We start from the raw sequence: 11,291 nt of genomic DNA, 5'->3' as shown, positions 1-11,291 counted from the left end.
TAGAGTGTTTACCCCCTATAGCGTTAACTATGCTACGGCTTAGGTTCCTCTTACTTTAGTTAGCCTTTATACCTTTAACTCCTATATACCTCTTTAGTATTAGTCTAACTAGTATTATATTACGGTAGATGGTTTCCTAGCGTTTTTTTATACTCTATTTTGGCTCCTTTCTCTCTCTTACTATTATCTTTACTGACCTCTTACGCGTCTCCCTTCCTCCTCTATATAGGCCTAGGCCCTAAAGCAGTACCATTCTTCTTCTACTTTCTTTACCTATTTCTCTAATATATCTTCCCTACTTTAGGGTTATTGGTTTATTCTCCTATAGGGCGCCCTAGAGTTCCTCTATAGTTTGTTTAGGCGTATCTTAATATACTTTATAATATTAGAGTTACGTTTATTTTAGGCCCTTTATATTATAGCGGCTTTAATATATAGTTATAGGGGGGGAATATTAGCTTCCTTTTTAAGTAGTGCTGTAGCCGTTTGCTTATATCCGCCTATTATACTCTAGAGGTAGGCTATTTAGACCTTTTAGAGTAGTTTAAGGAGTAACTTAGGGGGGCCTTTTTTAGATTCTCTAATGGCCTAAACACTAGACCTATACGTTATGGTTGGCCAGACAACTGCTATATATAGTAGGCGTAACCTCTAGAAGCATAGGCCCTATATAAAATTAACGATCTTAGATAATATAATATACTATACTTAGCCCTTATAGGCCGCTTATGCCGCATATACGCTCTACTAGAGCTTACTATCTACCTATACTCCTAATACCCTTAGGCCCTAAATTAGTTAACCTCTAAAGCCTTAGATACGGATTATATACTAAAGATCTATAGATTAGTTACGTTTTCTTATAAAATAGATTAGCTAGTATTTCTCTAGTAAGAATTAGACTCTATATTGTCTTGCCTATTCTATATAGGTGTTATAAGCTTTCTCTAGCATTCTGCAGTTCTTTACGGCTAATGGCCCATATATAATTAGGTTTGTGTTATTAATAAAGCCTATCCCCTAGGTTGCCCCTTCCTTAAAGGAGTTAAGCAGGTTACTTATAAAGAAAAGGAAGAGTATAGGCGAGAGGGGTAATCCTTATAGTATTCCTATTATAACTATAATATGGGGGCTCTGGTATCTGCTAAAGATTAGTAATATTTCTTTCTAACCTATAAACCCTTAAATAAATTATACAATCTATTCTAGGAAGCCTTTTGCCCTAAAGATATATAGGAGACGCTTACAGGGTACGTTATTATAGGCGCTACTAATATCTAGGCTGAGCATTAATACTATAAAGTCCCTTCGCATCGCCTATACAGATTTAATGGTGGTAGTAAGTAGCGTAAGTGCTAATAGTGTTAAGCGGTTCTTTCTTGCCCCTATTTAGCTCTATAGTAGTAGGGTGTGTTCCTTAGCCGTATCTGCTATATGGTCCGCTATTACCTTTTCTAAGATCTTACTAAGGGTATTTTCTAAGGCAATAGGGCGGTAGCTTCCTAGGATTAAGTAATCTGCTTTACCTTTTTTTTATAGAATAACTATTATTATAGATCTTCCGAGTTATAGGTAGTAGCCTATAGCAAAGTATACTCTAGCTATATCTATAAGCTAGGGTGCTATAAGTGGTCCATAGGTCTTTAAGGCCTTATTTAGAATCCTATTTAGACCTAGTACTATATTATTTAAAAGGCGGCTAATAGTTCTGGCTATTTCCTCTATTATTATATCGCTATTAACCCATAGGCAAGTTACTAGTGCTTTACCTGTGATATTACTAAGGTCTACTAGAGCCAGTTAGGGAAAGAACCTCTTTATAAGGATCTTTACCTTCTTATTATTATTATTAGTTATTACAGACGCTTTAAGTACGATGTTATAACTACTAGGAGAGGAGTTAAAAGAAGCTAGTTAGTTAATCTAGGCACGGTCTAGAATGGAGTCGGTAGAACTATATAACAAGGAATAGTAACCAAGGTCACGTAAGGTGATCTGTATAATCTATAGGATCTATATAATCCGCGATAGAGCAGATAGAGCACACGTACATTATATATAAGAAGGATTTCATAGGAGTACGGTTGTATATTTAAGGACCCTTAGTCCCTACCTAGATAGTTCCTTCCTTATAGTAATTCTCAGAATATAATTAGAGTTAATCTATTGGGCAACTACTTTACCAGTTATTATTACTTGCTAACCTCTATACTTATATTACCTATATACCTAGCCTAATAATAAGCCCACCGTAGTTCCTACTATAAGGTTCCGTTATACAATTATTACCTAGTTATGGTATTAAATATAGAGAGTTAAGCAACATGCCACTAAAAGCAGCCACTACGACGCTATTAACGGCGGTAAATACTTTAAGGTTAGGTAACAACACCAGTATAACAGACACTAACTCACAGCAACCTATAACGGTTAGACAGCTATAAGAGATAGTTGACCAGTTAACAGAAAATAATATAACGTTAGAAAATAGGATTAATGGGATAGGCGCAGTAAAGGTTAAGTTACTATTAATTAAAAGGTACTTAGGAGAGAGATTAAAGCTTAAAGGATTCCTTACATAGATATACTTTAAGGTTATATAGGAGGGAGCAAAACTAGCAACACCTATAGATCAAATAGCGTATGCAGAATTGTTCTTAATAAGAAGAGCACTTAAATGGTTTAAGCCTTACCTTATAGAAATCCAGGTAAATGGAATAACGACTACAAACCAAGAGGTACAGTTTATGTTCTTAAGCTGGAATAGATTTATAGAGCAACTTACCTAGATATTTAGAGACCCGGAGGCAATAACTATAGCAAAGAGGAAACTCCAAGACATTACGTAATAAACCTTAGTAATTAAGTATACAACGCAGTTCTAAACGTTAGCGATATAAGTAGAGTGAAATAATAGGGCGCTTATGGCATAGTATAAATAAGGACTTAAGGCTAAAGTCCAGGACGCGATTATCCTAATAGAAGATGCGGACACCCTAAGGGAACTAATAGATTAAGTGATTAAAATTAATAATTGGATCTACTAAAGGGAATAGGCTAAGAAAGGCTAGGATAGAGTTCTACAGTTATATAAGGCGTAAAGTACGCAATAACAAAAGCTAAGTTAAAAACTATAGTATAGCGCAGAGCTAATAGACCTAAGTGGTACTAAAGAAGCCTATAAGAGATGGAGTAAGAAACCGTAGAAACCCAGAGGATAAGGATTAAGTAATTAAAGGTCTAAGGAGCAGAGGCCAAATTAGGAATCTTAGTAGCAGAAGACATTTAGGCAGACTCTACAGTAAGAAAAATGGTTTAAAGAGGGAGCTTGCATAAATTGCGGGAAATAGGGTTATTACATTAGAGACTATAGAAGTAGGCAGAGTTACTATATAGTAAAAGGCACGAGACTAGCAGACGATATATATATATAGAGGGATAATAATATGCTATAAGGAATGAAAGAATGTTTAATTAAAAGTTTTGCGTTTTATTATAATAACGCATACCAAATTCATAAGGACGCTAAGTACGGCGCAAGCTATTAGCTATAAGAGCTAGTACCTATAAAATACAGAGGAACCAATAAACTAGCTCGCAGATTAGATATTAAGGACAATAGTTTTAACGTAGGCGAAGTATTTTATAACGATAAGGTAATAAGGGCAGCTTACTAAAAGCATGCAGACCTAAGAGATATCACACTAAAGGTAGAGGATGATTCTACTATAGAATAGGGAACATTAGTAGGGATCGAGACCCCACTAGACACGATGTCTATTACTTCGCAAGACGTAAGAGAAGTAGGACAGCGAACTACTTCGGCACTTGGTAAAGGCAAAAGGCTAAAGGCTTAAGATTCTTAAGACGAGATAAGGTAAGCTTAAGGACCTATAATAGACAATAACCGATGGAGTAGAGTAACGACTTAGTTTAGTAATATATGAATAAGCTTAGGACGAAGTTTCCTAAAGGCATAAGACTCTTAAGACGAGATAAGTGAGATTTAAGATTCTTAAGATAAGATAAGAACACTAAGTAAGCCTAGTTAGACTAAGGCTAGAGTAAAGCTTAAGACAGAAGCAAGCTTAGGATTAAGAATCTAAAGGGGTTAAGAATTTGGAGTATAAATAAGGATACCTATAAGGCAAAAGGCTTCTTTACAGATTAGAAAATCTGTAGTATAAACAGTAATTAGACTGGGAGATAAATATATAGACTTAGAAGATTTACTAGTAGAATATAGTATTCGGACTAAAGATCGAAAAGTTAATGCTAAGATTAAGAAGTAAGAGAACTTTAAGGATTAGAACGTAAGACGTAAACTAAAAGAAACTATAGAGAAGTTTAGATAAAGAATCATTGTATAGTAAAAATAGAAACTAAATAAGAGATTTAGTACATTGGGACGTATAAAGGACAGAGCACTAGTATAAAGAATCACTAATAGGCCTAGGGTAGGCATACTAAGAGCTAAGTAGCTTACTAAACTGGAAGATAAAGAGGATCTAGGGATCCCTATTAGGTTTAAAAAACGATATATAAAAGGCTGTTATAATACAGTAATAAAAAGATACTTCCTTATAGATAAGCTGTATATACTCTAGCAGCTATACTAAAAGTGGTATAGATAAAGGCATAACGATAAGTGGGAAGATTTCTATATATAGCTGGATGAAAAAGTTATCTAAGATTACCTAATTATAGAGAAGGCTATGACGCATATTAAAGGAGCCTTAATTATAACGTTAAAGGATTTAGAGGAACGGTTAGAGGACTAGAGAAGCGAGAGGCGTATTTTAGTACCTATAAATAAAGCTGTAATGTTTAGATTAGTATAATAAAGGTTTAAACTTAAAGATAAAGATAAGTTAAGAGTTAACCTAAAGCACCCGGTATACTATACGCTATTATAGATTGCATACGTAGATAATATATATAAGATGCATAAGAATCCAAAGGAAAAGAATTAGAAATATCTTATAAGAATATATTAGATAACGAATAAGCAATAATATAGGAATGCTAAATATATATATAGATGGCATCCAGCAGAAGTCTAAGAGGAAGAAAGTTTAGTACTTTAACTAGAAAGATTCCTTATAGAAGAATACTTAGACGGATAATAGTAGTGGGAATGCTTAAAGAATATATATCTATAGTATATTAAAGATAAAAAACGAACTAAACACTAGCTGAAGAGTAAGCTAAGTATATAAGGATTAAGTAGCTAGTAATTAGGAAAAGTAGAGGCCTATAGGACTAGAGGGAGCCAGTAGTAGAGCCTTAGACCCTTAAAGGAATTTAAGGATAATACCTAAATTTATAAGTTAAATAGTAAGATTAGCAGTTTAAAGCGCTAATAAATAGTGGGGTAATAAGGAACTATATTTTACTAGTAGCAGTTAAAAAAAAATAGGGCTACCGCACAGATAGAAGGAGCAATTTTACCTATTAGTTACGATTTTAGGAGATCTAATAGCCTATAGAGGAGGGATTATTAATCTTAAAATAGGACTAATTTAAATAACTATTAAAGGAAGATAGATTAAGATGTCTTTTAATATCCTACTATTAGGACGGGATAATGCAGTACTAAGAATACCTTAATTATAAGAATATAATCCAAAGATTAATTAGATTATAGGTCAGGTTAATATTAAGGATACTTAACGCCGTAAGTTATAATAATAAGCTAAGTTAGTATAGTACTAAGTAGGGGCGACCTATAAAGAAATAGATAGAGGCTTAAGCCACGTACTAAAGAGATACTATAAGTATAGCAAGAAACTATAGTTACCGGAAAGTAAAAAGCTATTAGAATACGCAGCATAGGATTATAAGATAGAGTTGGAACTAGGAATAAGTCCAAAGTTCTTTCCAATCTATAAGCTTACTAAGGAAAAAGGTAGAGCACTAAAAGAGTTTATCTAGGAAAATCTACGGAAGGGATATATTAGACTATCGCAGTTATTAGCGGGTTATTTAGTACTATTTATACTAAAGAAGAATAGCAAACTAAGGCTGTATATCGACTATAGATAGTTAAACAGCATTACTAGGAAGAATAGGTATTCTTTACCCTTAATTAGCGAAATCTAAGACAGGATAGGTAATGCGCAAATCTTTATAAAGATAGATCTAAGATAGGCATACTACCAGATTAGAATTAAGGAAGGCGACAAATAGAAGGCAGCCTTTAGGTTAAAGGAAGGACTATATAAACTATTAGTTATGCAATTTAGNCTTATAAANNNACTANNAACGTTNTANAAGTNTATTAANANNNTATTANNNGAANACTTANATAANTTNNTTATNGNATANNTTAANAATATTATTATCTACTTAATAACTAAGGAAGAATATAGGGAACATATTAAATAGGTTTTAAAGAGACTATAAGAAGAACAGATGCTAGTAGTAATTAAAAAATGCGAGTTTTTTACCAGGAAGACCGATTTTATTAGATTTATTATTAAACTAGGCTAACTTAGCATAAATCTAAAGAAGATTAAGGCTATAGTAAATTGGTAAGAACTAGAGAACGTTATATAGTTAAGATCGTTTTTAGGGGTTTATAATTACTGCAGGAGGTTTATAGCGCAATAGTTAAAGAATATTAAGCTATTTATATAATTAACAAAGAAAGAAGAACTATAGGCATAGGGAGAGGAACAGTAAGAACTCTTTAAGAAAGTTAAGGAGTTATTTACCTAGGAGCCAGTTCTTAAATTTTATTAACTAGGATTAGAAACGGTTATAGAAACGGATATATTAGACTATATACTAGGAGTATACTTTATATAAAAACATTAAGATAGATAGCACCTAGTAGCATACTATAGTTAAAAGATAACACCATTAGAGTTAAACTATAACATCTATAATAAGAAGTTATTAGGTATAGTTACAGCACTAAAGAAATAAAGAGCATTCTTATAAGGTATAGAGAAACTATTTATAGTTAAGATGGATTATAAGAACCTAACAGGATTCCTAATAATAAAGGAACTTAAATAAAGATAGGTTAGATGGGTAGAGATACTTATAGAATACTATTTTAAGATTTAGTATACTAAGGGTACAGATAACACGTAAGTAGATGCTCTAAGTTATAAGGCTAAACTATAAAACAATGAAAAGCTATTAGGGGCTTTACTGCGAAAAGATACAGACAGATTAATTAGGTATAATTATCTAAAAATTATAATAACTTAGGAAAATAATAGGTTAGAGAAAGTCTATAAGACACTGGAAAGCTTTTAGGTATAAAGGATTCTAAAAGTATAGCTAGAAGATCTATAAATGGATATATACAAAAATTAAAAAGTAAAGTATATCCTAAGAAGCGTAGTAGAGTAGTTTATAAAAGACTTCTATAAGGGACTAACTTAAGGATATAATGGAGCCATAGGCTTAGTATTAAGACTCTAGGAGAAGTATATTATTAATGGAATCTAGGGCTTAGCACAAAAAGTTATAAAGGAATATTTAGATTGCTAAAGGAATAAATTAATAAGGCATAAGCTATATAGAGGGCTATAACCTATTAAAACACCAGAGAGACTATAGAAGGTTATATTATAGGACTTTATTATTAAGTTACTAAAATTAAAAGATCCTATTACCGGACAAGATTATAACGCGATTTTAGTAATAGTAGATAAGCTTATAAAGTAGGGATACTTTATAGCGTATACAGAAGAAATCTCAGCGGAAGATATTGCTAGAATCTATATTAAAGAAGTGTTTATAAAATATAGAGCACTAAGTAAGATTATATCAGATAGGGATTTAAGATTTATAGCAGCATTTTAAGAGGTATTCTTAGCGGAGTAAGGAGTTAGAGTAGTAACTTCTACTATATATTATTTATAGACAGATGGTTAAATAAAGAGACTAAATTAGACACTAGAGCAGTATTTAAGACACTATATTAATCACGTATAGAATAATTAGGTATCGCTATTACTAATTATATAGTTTATATACAATATAACACCTTAAGAAGGAATAGGCACATTACTATTTAAGGCAAATTATGGATATAAGCTAAGGATATTACTATTACTATAGTAAGTAAAGAAAACAAGTAGCATAGCTAAAGAAAGAATAAAGACGTTAATAAATCTTTATATAGACCTTATAGAATTAGTAAAGAAAGTATAAGAGAAAATAAAAAAGTACTATAATGCTAAGAGATCTAAGGGACTAGATCTTAAGGAGGGAGATAAAGTATAGCTACTACACAAAAATTTCAAGAGTTAATAACTAAGTAAGAAGTTAGACTATGTCAGACTAGGACCTTTTAAAATTATTTAGAAGATTTCACTGGTTACGTTTAAGTTAAACCTACCAGCTAAAATGAAAATCTACCCTATACAGTATATTATAATACTAGAGCTAGTATACAGGAATATTAAGCCACTAGTTTATAAGGCAGATACGTATAGAGGATAAAAAGAAGACAAATGGTAAGTTTTAAAGATTGTTAGTTATAAGGATATTAACAATAAAATATAGTATAAGGTTAAGTAGATAGGCTATACTAAGACTACTTAGGAGCTACTAAAAAATTTAAAGAATGCTATAAGAAAGGTATAGGAGTATTAGAAGAAATTAGGTTAGGTAGTATTAAAAAAAAAGGATTACTAAAGAATAAGTTACCTAAGGGGGACCTAGGAAGAGCAGTTACCAAACTACTTAGATCTATTTCCTTCTCTATTAGAAGAAAGTCCGTTCTTTTATTACTAAATTCCTATAAACCTTATTCTATAAGTTTCTACTCCTTAAAACGCACCTTCTTATAAACCTTCTTAAGACGGATTAACTAAGTAGACGCAGCTAGATGGGAATTAAGGGCTCTTTGCTAAGCTTTAGCAGCCTCTCATTCCGCGTTATAAGAATAGCATAACTCCGCCAGAGTAATAGACAATTTATTATCTAGCCGCGCAGTAGTAGATTAAACATAAGACCCTAAAATAAATTAATTAGGGAACTAGATAACTATTAAAAGTAATAGGCCACGTATATTTAGTATTAGAAGTAGAGCAAACGTTACAGGACGAATAAATATTCGCTTTAGTGTACTTTAAGTAAAAAGACGGTTGTCGCGAAGATGGGTTCGCTAATGTAATATAAACTAACCCCTTTTTCAAATAATAAGAATATGGAGACGGTATAATCTCACTAAGAGATAGTATTGTAGCAACGGTGCGAATACAGCGAGCAGTTAAAGAAGAAATTGCTTTAGGCATAATAAGCAATAATATTAACCAAATTAATTAGACGGACATTATACCTCTAGTAAACGACTTGGAGATGTTTAGGATCTTTAAGGATAAAGATAGAGAGAAGGGAGATAGTGTTACGGACGCTTTAAGTATAATATTACGACTACTAGGAGAGGAGTTAGAAGAAGCTAGTTGGTTAATCTAGGCACGGTCTAAAATGGAGCCGGTAGAACTATATAACGAGGAATAGTAACTAAGGTTATATAAGGTAATCTGTATAATCTATAAGATCTATATATTACGTATAAGAAGGATTTTATAGGAGTACGGTTGTGTATTTAAGGACCCTTAGTCCCTACCTAGATAGTTCCTTCCTTGTAGTGATTCTTAGAATACAATTAGAGTTAATCTATTAGGCAACCACTCCACTAGTTATTATTACTTGCTGACCTCTATACTTATATCACCTATATACTTAGCCTAATAACGAGCCTACCGTAGTTCCTGCTATAAGGTTCCGTTATATTAGTAGCCTATAATTCCCTTGCTCTTTATAGGGGTAGTAGGTATAAGTCTTCTACTAATTGCCCTACCTTTTTCTTTACCTATTTTACTATAGCCTATAGGCCCTTATTATAGGGGAGGCTTAGGTTAAAAGTATACTTATTTATAAATTGTTTCTAGTTATTTCTTACTTCTTTTTTTAGGGTATTCTTTAACTGGTTTCTTATATCTTTATATTATCTCTTATCTTTAGGGTTATAGCTGCTTAAGTATTTCCTTCTTACTTATTATTGGCTAGCTATAAGAACCGCGCATTATACGGACTATATATATTACGCGTAGGGGCCTAGTTTTAAGACCGGGTAGTACTCTTCTAGCCCATTTTTAATTGCTGCCTAGATCCTTTCTAGTCTTTGGTTAATTTCCTTAGGGGTAGCTAATAAGCCTTACTTATTTAGTATTGGGTGGATTTCTTCTAGGTCTTAGAGTTATTGTTCCACTATATTAAGGAAACTGTTTACCTTAAGCATCCTTATTATATATTTTTTGCTATTTAGTTACGCCTTAATGTCTAAATTTAGCTATATCTAGATGGGGATATAGTCTAAGGTAAGTGCCCATTCTTCTTTAGGGTTATACCTTTTAAGTCTCTGGTATAGGCCTTTATCCATAAATATAAGGTTAATTATACTTTTAGCGGGTCCTTATTACCATATAATTACTCTAGGGGGGGTAGCTAGCTTAAGGCCCTAGGTGTTTATAGCTTTTAGTAGGCACTCTACCTATTATTTAGTAGCGATATAGATACCCCCCTACCGCGGGTGGTAAAGGTTTATATCTCCTAATAGGATAGACTCTATGCCTTTAGTTTTAAGTAGGCTTATTACTAATATAATATTCTCTATTTATGGGACCTCTTCGACCCTAGGGTTATATATATTAATAATTTATATCGGTCCTCTATATATCTAGATTGTTACGACTATAATATCTAGATTAATTGCCTACTATAACTATAAGGACAGGCTAATAGTCTTGTTAATTATAAAGCATATGTATATAGCTGCTTTTAGTTTATATAGGAGCTAGAATCCTTAGGGGCAGTATATTAATTATATGTAGGTATTATAATACGGCTCTTATATAGTAAGGATATAGTATTTCTCTAGGTCTAGACTATCTAGTAAGGGCCTTATAAGATAGTGGTTTGTGTTGCTATAGTTATACTATATAATGGATAGGTAGCGGACCCCCAGTAAGGGTCCTTTGCCTCTTTATTATTCCTCGCTTCTTCTATTTCTACTTTCTCTAGGATATTTAAAACTTCTATCTCTTATATCTATACCTTAGTTACTACTTATTTTATATAGAGCTTTCTATTTCCGTGTCTTATATTCCTACTAGCGCTTCTATATCTAAATCTGTTATTATCTTTAGATCTTCCCCTGTTCTTACTAGTTAGCTATATACCCTTTAAGAGTTAGCTATAAATGTTATATTTACCGCGTTAAGTCTAATTCTTAATTATCCCGGTCTTAAGCTTGCTATAGC

The sequence above is a fragment of the Cenococcum geophilum genome (assembly GCF_001692895.1).
Source record: "Cenococcum geophilum 1.58 unplaced genomic scaffold K441scaffold_46, whole genome shotgun sequence".
Taxonomy (NCBI): Eukaryota; Fungi; Ascomycota; class Dothideomycetes; order Gloniales; family Gloniaceae; genus Cenococcum; species Cenococcum geophilum.
The sequence above is the reverse complement of the archived record's forward strand: the minus strand, read 5'-3'. Positions refer to the sequence as shown.